A 10,432-nucleotide genomic window follows, 5' to 3' on the forward strand; every position below is an offset into this window, starting at 1 on the left:
TGCATGGGCAAAAGGAGAAGAACACAGAACAGCGGCTGATGCCAAGCACAGGTACCCGGGCTGTTTTCAGAGCATCGAGAGAGCGGCTGTTCAAGGGGGCGTGATTGCGGAGGAAGGACTAGAGACAATAAAATGAGACACCACTCGTCAGGGAGTAAGGTCGAAGTCAGCCACCAATTGGATGAGCGGGTGGTAATTGGGGCGTGTCATCGGACTTACCTGGGTGCAGAGCGGACCTGGAAGGCAGGAACAAAAACCTTTGAGATGATGCTGAGGGACCGGGTAGATCAATGAACAAACAGGTGACGGATGTTCCAGTGGATTGTTGGGCAAAGTCAAGGTAAACACGACCCCTCATATACATTAAGTTAAAGGTAAGTTTAGAGGCGATTTAACAGTGTTTATCACTTTATAGACGTAGGTGGTTTATATATTATAATATAGGCTATGTGGAGGCTAAGCTTGACCCATCGCATCAACACTGTTGATCTATTTATTTATTCACTTTGACACTGTTTATCTATTTATTTATAGCTTCAAATAGTTACAAAGTATGGCTAAATAAGTAACCTGTGTACAAAGGCTGAAGAACATACACACATCCAGGTACTTTCCGTAGGTGCTGGAGTTGTATGCAAACTCATGGAAAACAGAAAGGAAAAAGCTGCACACTGCTGCTCCCAGATGATATTTATTAACAACGTTTTGACCCTTAGGTCTATGGATGCCCGGTGAAGACCTAAGGGTCGAAACGTTAATAAATAAGTAAACTGACATGGAATTGTTTTAAGATGCTCATACCATGCATCATTTAGCCATTTGGTTTAGAATTTTAGTACCCCCTTAGGTATATAAAAAAAAAAAAAACATTTCAAGAAAGAATTTGAAAAAGATATTACGTTTTTGGCCTTTACTACTAAAGCCCATAGAAACGCATTAAATAACACAAAAAAAGGACGGTCAAAAAATAGATCATAAGAAACAAGGTTTTGAAGCGTCTGTCCTATATCTAGGAGATGTAAAAAGCTCAGGAATTATATATATATATATATATATATATATATATATATATATATATATATATATATATATATATTTCACAAATGTAACTTCTTTCTTTGGGCACAAAATTACAGTACCTCCTTTCCTCCATTTGTTTGTATGGGTTACGTTCAGACGAGTCCTGTGATACTAGCGGGGGTTGTAGAGCAAAACGGAGACCACCATCGTGTTCCCTTCCATTGAGTGGAATTGCGACATCGGCGGATGAGGTGGATTGATGTGATCTCCTTTGGTGTACGTTACAGGCAGTGGCGATTTTAGCATGTCAATCTTTGTGGGGCAAACCAAAAAATGCTGGCAAGTCCACCACAGAACACATCACTGAACAATACATTAATTTCACTATAACGGTGACAGACGGTGTCCACAAACTGTTAGGGGGATACATAGCTGTCCTAACAGCAGAGTCCCAACAGCAGTCCCAACACCTTACCACTGCTACACCTGGCTATAAGCGGAGCCTTGCCTGGCAATAAAACAGTTCATTCAGCCTCGTTTACTGCCTTTAAAAAAACTGAGCTGATATGGCTGACTTGTTTAAAAAACATGGTTTCTACTGACAATTGAGATGTACAAACTATGGCAAAAGGGGACGACAAGAGGATAAGAGGCAATCCGTAATTTCGATTAAGACATTAATGAGCGAGCTAGGACGGACGAAGTCAATATAACTATTTATTCAGAACTTTTGAAATGTACAGCAACAGAATTCAGAACATGGGCCGTTCTTACAGTGTTCTCCCTGTACACCAAGTCAGAATCGTAGTATAAATAAAGGAGGCATAATAAACAGACAATGAAAGCTCTTACAATATTCAATGATTACATTTCTCAAAAACAGGTTATAGGCTACATGTGCACCACCAAGTCAGAACAGTAGGTGAAATTAAGAGGGGAAAATAAACCAAATTATTAGGTTGAGGCACATAGGCTACTAACAGCTTACTACACAACATACACTTAGTAGTACTTTCTTAGCTACAGCCAGGAGCCCTGGCATATTACATAATTTATGCATCAGCATACAATACATTTTTGGACTCACCTTGTTGTGCTGAGCTCACTTGAACAGGAAGGTGGTGCGGCGGACCTTTGTGCGCAAATTTTGTCATCAAAGTCTGGCACTCTCTGGATTTATGGTGCTTTCAAGACAACTGGGAACTTGGAAAATAACAAGGTCGAATCATGATGACGTCAGTGACCTTCAGGCCGGAGCTCTAGAAAAAGGCCCGAGTTCCCAACTTACAATACTGAGTTGGATGACCTTTCAAGAAGTGTTTTCCCAGTCAGAGCTCGTTTTTGCCCAAGTTCCCAGTTGCCTTGAACTCACTGAAGTCAGATTTCCCAGTTCTGAGTTAACAGATGTTTTGAGCGTGGCAGAAATTATGCTGGATTGACAGCATGGCCAATGTTTAATGTTTTTTAAATTTTACTAGGCAAGTCAGTTAAGAACAGTTAAGTTAAGACAACGCTGGACCAATTGTGCGCCACCCTATGGGACTCCCAATCATGGCCAGATGTGATGCAGCCTGAATTTGAACCAGGTACTGCAGTGACACCTCTTGCACTAAAATGCAGTGTCTTAGACCACCGCGCCGCTCAGGAGCCTAAAAAGAGACCCTTAAACGCCGACTTGGGACCACACACCCACTTCATTGAATGCCAGGCTAGTGATTGCTTTACAATGCTTGCAATTAGCCACTGATTCCTTCCAAACCACTCATTGTTAAACTTGCTATTTCTAACTTGTTGTGTAGTGTTTATGTCCAATGGCCGATGAGCACCGATATGTTTTATCTATAATTTCTCTTCATTATTGCTCTTCATATGACAAGGATTTTAAAAGTATTTGCCAGTAGATTGTCGACTTGTTTCATCATGTTGACTGATAGCTAAGATTTAGTATGATGTTGCCATGTCAGTCCAATCAAAGCTACTGTAGATATTACGAGATTTGACGTAATTCTATCTGTAGCCAATGACATTAAGACGTCTTGGATGGGAAGTTCTAATGTAAATTTATGGCAACACCCAAGGGGCTTGGTTTTTCGATGTCTATTCTTAGATTTGGTTGTGACGTAGTGTCCCCACAAGTGACAGAACACTGAGACAATCACAGCGCAACTAGAGAACATAACCAACCCCTACGCTCCGTATATTCTGCTGGCTGCCTCAACACCACAGAAAGCACTGAGCTAGGTAGGCTGAAACATCTGCATTTTGGAGCTGCCTTACTCAAGAAAGCAATTTGTATGCAGCTTTTTAAATTCAATTAGTATTATATTTGTCGACATTGTTTTCAAACTGATATGTGACACGTATTAATGCCAAAATAACATGCAAAACAGGCAACCCCCCCCCCCAAAAAAAAAAATGCAAAAAAATGTGGGGCCCACCTGCCCTGAATGACAGGTCACAACTGGTTACAGAGAGGTTGGTGGGTGGCATGACAGCTTGCACTTCATCAAGCAACTGTGCACTCATGGAAGATAATAATACACCCTACACCACCACTTAATCAGCCTTTTAAAAAGCATCAAAACGTGCCAAAAAGGTGCCAATCTTCCCCATGGCTAAGATATGAATCAGCATGCTTGTCTCATTTCAGCCCTTCTGTTTTATTCATTCCTCAATATGAGAACACCCTAACTAACTACCTCTGCTCGTCATAAAACTGTGTTGTTTGTGACTGTGACTTTTATATTATATATTCATTCTGTTCTTCTATTTAAGCATACGAAACCAGGCCCATGTTGCACACTACTTCACAGCTACTTCTGTGTTTGAAAGATAGGCAACCCTTATGAATTATGGAAATGGCTGTCATTACCATCAACGATGTGATGCGTAGGTGGGGCAGTAGGAGTGCAACAGGAAGCTTTTGGTTGAGATGTATTGTCTGTCTCATTCTGATCTGTATATCTGGTACAGCAGATACAGTGGTCATTGAATCAAGGGCAGGAGACAGGGAATCTGCATTGAGATGAATCAGCTCTGGTTCAAAGTTCTCAAAGTTTCATTCCAGGTGTGACTCCACAGAAAACCAGCTTTTCCTGTGGGCATCCTTACACAACAACGTCTAACCATCATCATATAGACAGTATGTGTCACAGTCTTTGCAGCCCATCATTCCCAGAGAAAATACACTGTTGTTAGTTTTCTCTCCCTCTCCTCCTGGGGTCCAAACACATTAAGGCAATTACATCACACATAAAACAAAAGATAAAACAGTACATCATATAACATTATTATTCCACTACATACACTACCAGTCAAAAGTTTTAGAAACACCTACTCATTCAAGGGTTTTCTTTATTTTTATTATTTTCTACATTGTAAAATAAGATTGACTGTGAAATAAGATAACTATGAAATAACACATATGGAATCATGTAGTAACCAAAAAAGTGTTAAACAAATCCAAATATATTTTATATTTGAGATTCTTCAAATAGGCACCCTTTGCCTTGATGACAGCTTTGCACATTCTTGGCATTCTCTCAACCAGCTTCACGAGGTAGTCACCTGGTGTGCATTTCAATTAACAGGTGTGCCTTCATAAAAGTTCATTTGTAGAATGTATTTCCTTAATGCTTTTGAGCCAATCAGTTGTGTTGTGACAATGTAAGGGGTATACAGAAGATATCCCTATTTGGTAAAAAAACGACAAGTCTACATTATGACAAGAACAGCGCAAATAATCAAAGAGAAACAACAGTCCATCATTACTTTAAGACATGAAGGTCAGTCAATATGGAACATATCAAGAACATTGAAAGTTTCTTCAAGTGCAGTTGCAAAAACCATAAAGCGCAATGATGAAGCTGGCTCTCATGAGGACCAAGTAACAGACACATCTCAACATCAACTGTTCAGAGAAGACTCAGGCCTTCATGGTCGATTTGATGCAAAGAAATCACAACTAAAGGACACCAATAAGAAGAAGAGACTTGCTTGGGCCAAGAAACACGAGCAATGGACATTAGACTGGTGGAAATTTGTCCTTTGGTTTGGAGTCCAAATTTGAGATTTCTGGTTCCAACCGCTGTGTCTTTGTGAGACGCTGTGTGGGTGAACGGATGATCTCCGCATGTGTATTTCCCACCATAAAGCATGGAGGAGGAGGTGTTATGGTGTGGGGGTGCTTGCTGGTGACACTGTCTGTGATTTATTTTGAATTCAAGGCACACTTGACCAGCATGGCTACCACAGCATTCTGCAGCGATACGCCATCCCATCTGGTTTGGGCTTAGTGGGACTATCATTTGTTTTTCAACAGGACAATGACCCAACCTACCTCCAGGCTGTATAAGGGCTATTTTACCAAGAAGGACAGTGACGGAGTGCTGCATCAGATGAACTGGCCTCCACAATCCCCTGTCCTCAACCAAATTGAGATGGTTTGGGATGAGTCGGACTGCAGAGTGAAGGAAAAGCAGCCAACAAGTGCTCAGCATATGTGGGAACTCCTCCAAGACTGTTGGAAAAGCATTCCAGGTGAAGTTGGTTGAGATAATGCCAAGAGTGTGCAAAGCTGTCATCAAGGCAAAGTGTAACTATTTGAAGAATGTTAAATGTAAAATATATTTTGATTTGTTTAACACTTTTTTGGTTACTACATATTTCCATGTATGTTATTTCATAGTTCTAATGTTTTCACTATTATTCTACAATTTAGAAAATAGTTTTAAAAAATAAAGAAAAACCCTTGAATGAGTAGGTGTTCTAAAAGTTTTGACCGGTAGTGTATCTACAATACAAAATGTATAATACCACCATACCACAGCGTAAGCGTGTTTAGAGTGAGTGTGCTAGCGTGTGTGCGTATTGCGTTTGTCTGTACCTGTGTGTGTTTCTCTTCACAGTACCGGCTGTTCCATGAGGTGTATTTTTTTATCTGATTCTACTCCTGCATCGGGTACCTGATATGGAATAAAGTTCCAAGTAGTCATGGCTCTATGTAGTACTGTGCGCCTCCCTTAATCTGTTTTGGACTTGGGGATTGTGAAGAGACCGGTGACATGTCTTGTGGTGTATGCATAGGTGTCTGAGCTGTGTGCTAGTAGTTTAAACAGACTGCTCAGTGCATTCAGCTTTTCAACACTGCTTACAAAAACAAGTAGTGATGAAGTCAATCTCTCCTACACTTTGAGCCATGAGAGATTGATATGCATATTATTAATGTTAGCTCTCTGTGTACATTTAAGGGCCAGCCATGTTGCCCTGTTCTGAACCAATTGTAATTTTCCTAAGTGTCTCTCTGTGGCACCTGACCACACAACTGAACAGTAGTCCAGGTGCGACAAAACTAGGGCCTGTAGGACCTGCCTTGTTGATAGTGTTGTTAAGAATATAGAACAGCACTTTATTATGGGCAGACTTCTCCCCACCTTTGCTACTGTTGTATCAACACGTTTGGACCATGACAGCTCACAATCCAGGGTTAGTCACCTCAGCTTGCTCAATTTCCACATTATTCATTACAAGATTCGGAACTAGAAGCACAAGCATTTCGCTACACTCGCATTAACATCTGCTAACCATGTGTATGTGACAAATAAGATTTGATTTGATTTGATTTGATTTAGTTGAGGTTTAGGGTTTAGTGAATGATTTGTCCCAAACACAATGCTTTTAGTTTTGGAAATATTTAGGACTATCTTATTCTTTGCCACCCATTCTGAAACTAACTGCAGCTCTGCAGCTGTTACGTTTTGCAGTTATTTCAGTCGCTGTAGTAGCTGACGTGTATAGTGTTCAGTCATCCGCATACATAGACACATTGGCTTTGCTCAAAGACAGCTTCCCTGGGGAATTCCTGATTCTACCTGGATTATGTTGGAGAGGCTTTCATTAAAGAAACCCTCCGTTCTGTTAAACAGGTAAGTCTTTATCCACATTATAGTAGGGGGTGTAAAGCCATAACACATACGTTTTATGATCGATGATCGATAATGTTAAAAGCCACACTGAAGACTAACAAGACAGCTCCCACAATCTTTTTATCATCAATTTCTCTCAACCAATCATCAGTCATTTGTTTAAGTGTTGTGCTTGTTGAATGTCCTTCCATATAAGCGTGCTGAAAGTCTGTTGTCGATTTGTTTACTGCAAAATAGCATTGTGTCTGGTCATACACAATTTTTCCAAATGTTTAATAAGGGTTGGTAACAGGCTGATTGGTTGGCTATTTGAGCCAGTAAAGGGGGCTTTACTGTTCTTGGGTAGCTGTAATGAAATTCCTCTTCTTCAGAGGAGGAGTAGCAAGGATCAGACCAATGTGTAGCGTGATAAGTGTCCATAATTATATATTTAATAAATCAACAGAACACTGAACAAAATAACAAAAAGTACAAACAAACAACCGAAACAGTCCCGTATGGTGAAAACACTAAGACAGGGTATAACCACCCACAAAACACAACAGAAAACTGGCTACCTAAATATGGCTCCCAACCAGAGTCAACGACTGACACCTGCCTCTGATTGAGAAACATACTAGGCCAAACACATAGAAATATAACAGTATTCAGACCCTTTGCTATGAGACTCGAAATTGAGCTCAGGTGCATCCTGTTTCCATTGATCATCCTTGAGATGTTTCCACAACTTGATTGTAATTCCACCTGTGGTAAATGCAATTGATTGGGCATGATTTGGAAAGGCACACACCTAGGGCTGTGGTGGTCACGAAATTTCATCAGCAAGCAAACAACTGTAGGTCTCACGGTAATTGAACGTTAATTAACATAAAAACATTTAGCAGCTCCTTCCTTCCACATATAGCCTACAAGCCACTGATGCAGACCTTTGGAACATCTACATAGCCTACACCTTCATGGCACAAAAAAATTATATTATTTTCCTTATATAAAATAGTGCAATTAGTTATTTGTGATAAAATTAAGATCAGCTTGTGTTAATAAAGTCTCAATTTATTGTTACATATTACCATTAGATACTTTTGGCCAAATGTATCTGGACACCCCTTCAAATTAGTGGGCTTTTTCATTTTTTCAACAGGTGTGGCTATTTCAGCCACACCTGTTGCTGACGGGTGTTTTAAATCGAACACAAAGCCATGCAATCTCCACAGACAAATATCGGCAGTAGAATGGCCTTACTGAAGCGGTCAGTGACTTTCAACATGGCTACGTCATAGGATGCCACCTTTCCAACTAGTCCGTTCATAACATTTCTGCCCTGCTAGAGCTGCCCCGGTCAACTGTAAGTGCTGTTGTTGTGAAGTGGAAACATCTAGGAGAAACAACTCCTCAGATGCGAAGTTGTAGGCCACACAATCTTACAGAACGGGACCGCCGAGTGCTGAAGCACTGTCACGATCGTTGGAATGAATGGACCAAGGCGCAGTGTACTTAGAGTTCCACATGTTTAATAAATATGCAACTCACCAAAAACAATACAGAAGGAAACGAAACATGACGTTCTGGCCTTCTCACAGGCAGCTACACAAAAACAAGATCCCACAAAAATGGCTGCCTAAATATGATCCCCAATCAGAGACAACGATGGACACCTGCCTAGGATTGGGAACCATACCAGGCCAACAAAGAAATAGAAAACATAGATTTCCCACCCTAGTCACACCCTGACCTAACCAAATAGAGATTTAAAAGGATCTCTAAGGTCAGGGCGTGACAAGCACGTAGCGTGTAAAAATTGTCAGTCCTCGTTTGCAACACTCACTATTGAGTTACAAACTGCCTCTGGAAGCAACGTCAGCACAATAACTGTTCATGGGGAACTTCATGAAGTGGGTTTCCATGGCCGAGCAGCTGCACACAAAAAACCCAAGATCACCATGCACAATATGAAGCGTTGGCTGGAGTGGTGTAAAGCTCACCGCCATTGGACTCTGGAGCAGTGGAAACATGTTCTCTGGAGTGATGAATCACTCTTCACAATCTGGCAGTCCTACAGACTAATCTGGGTTTGGCGGATGCCAGGAGAACACTACCTGCCCGAATGCATAGTGCCAACTGTAAAGTTTGGTGGAGGAGGAATAATGATCTGGGGCAGTTTATGGTTCGGGCTAGGCCCCTTGCAATGATTTTCTAGACGATTCTGTGCTTCCAACTTTGTGGCAACAGTTTGGGGAAGGCCCTTTCCTATTTCAGCATGACAATGCCCCTGTGCACAAAGCAAGATCCATACAGAAATGGTTTGCCAGGATCGGTGGGGAAGAACTTGGCTTACCTGCACAGAGCCCTGACCTCAAACACATCGAAAACCTTTGGGATGATTTGGAATGCCGACTGCGAGCCAGGCCTAATCGCCCAACGTCAGTGCCCAACCTCACTAATGCTCTTGTGGATGAATTAATGGATGAAGTCCCCACAGAAATGTTCCAACATCTAGTGGAAAGCCTTCCCAGAAGAGTAGAGACTGTTATAGCAGAAAAGGGGGGACCAACTCCATATTAATGCTGTCATGACGTGGTCCTTTCTGGGTATAGATCATGGCTTCTCACTCTCTCCTACACCCGGGTTCTGTTATCTCAGGTTGTAAATTCCTGGCGGACACTCTCTCCCCCTTTTCATGCAAAGAGAGACCACAGAGTGAACAAAGGGTTTCACGTGGCCGAACACTTAAATACCAAAAATGGGAAAATGAAACTATATGTCCACTTGTGAGAATGTGGGAAATGTCCGTGGACACATAAGAGACAGTTATGTTAAGTGTGTTTCATTTGGTGACCTCATGAAGGACAGGAAACACACATAACTATATCTCTGAATGTGAACGTTTCTCAATTATGGTGTTTGTATCTAATTCTTGTATAAAATGAATGAGTAAAGATTAAACTATTTGTGAAATTATGTAATGTGGTGTCAAAACTTTAATGTGAGAGAATTGTATTCCCTTTAAAGTTTAACTAAGTCATTGGCCCGCCCCTGTGAGCACAGACATGATCTGGCATCATGGAACCGCATTTTCTATTGTTACGAATAAAACCCCCTCCTGAGGTAAATCCTCTCCAGACCACGCATACCTCGGTGTAAGCTGAGGTGGGACAGGTTTGAGTACCAAGACTAAGCAAAACCACAGCATGAGCTGTGATTGCGAATAGTTATTGAATTCATAACCATACCCCGTTGAGCATTGGCTACACAGCTGGAAATAGTTAAAACTCTGAAACCATCTATCCCTACAGAATAAGAGCAAATCTTAGATACTAATTACTAGTCTGCAGCTAGAAATGATGTAAACCTGGGACGAGAATACCAACAACCGCCGAAACACCTATTCTATGAGAACATTTTTGAATGGTACTCTGAAGTATCCATTCTAACCGTGAAATACTTTGATCTTCAGGGAAACAGAGAGAGAGACTCGGATGAACTCTCTA

The sequence above is a fragment of the Oncorhynchus tshawytscha genome, linkage group LG13 (genome assembly GCF_018296145.1).
Source record: "Oncorhynchus tshawytscha isolate Ot180627B linkage group LG13, Otsh_v2.0, whole genome shotgun sequence".
NCBI classification, from domain to species: domain Eukaryota; kingdom Metazoa; phylum Chordata; class Actinopteri; order Salmoniformes; family Salmonidae; genus Oncorhynchus; species Oncorhynchus tshawytscha.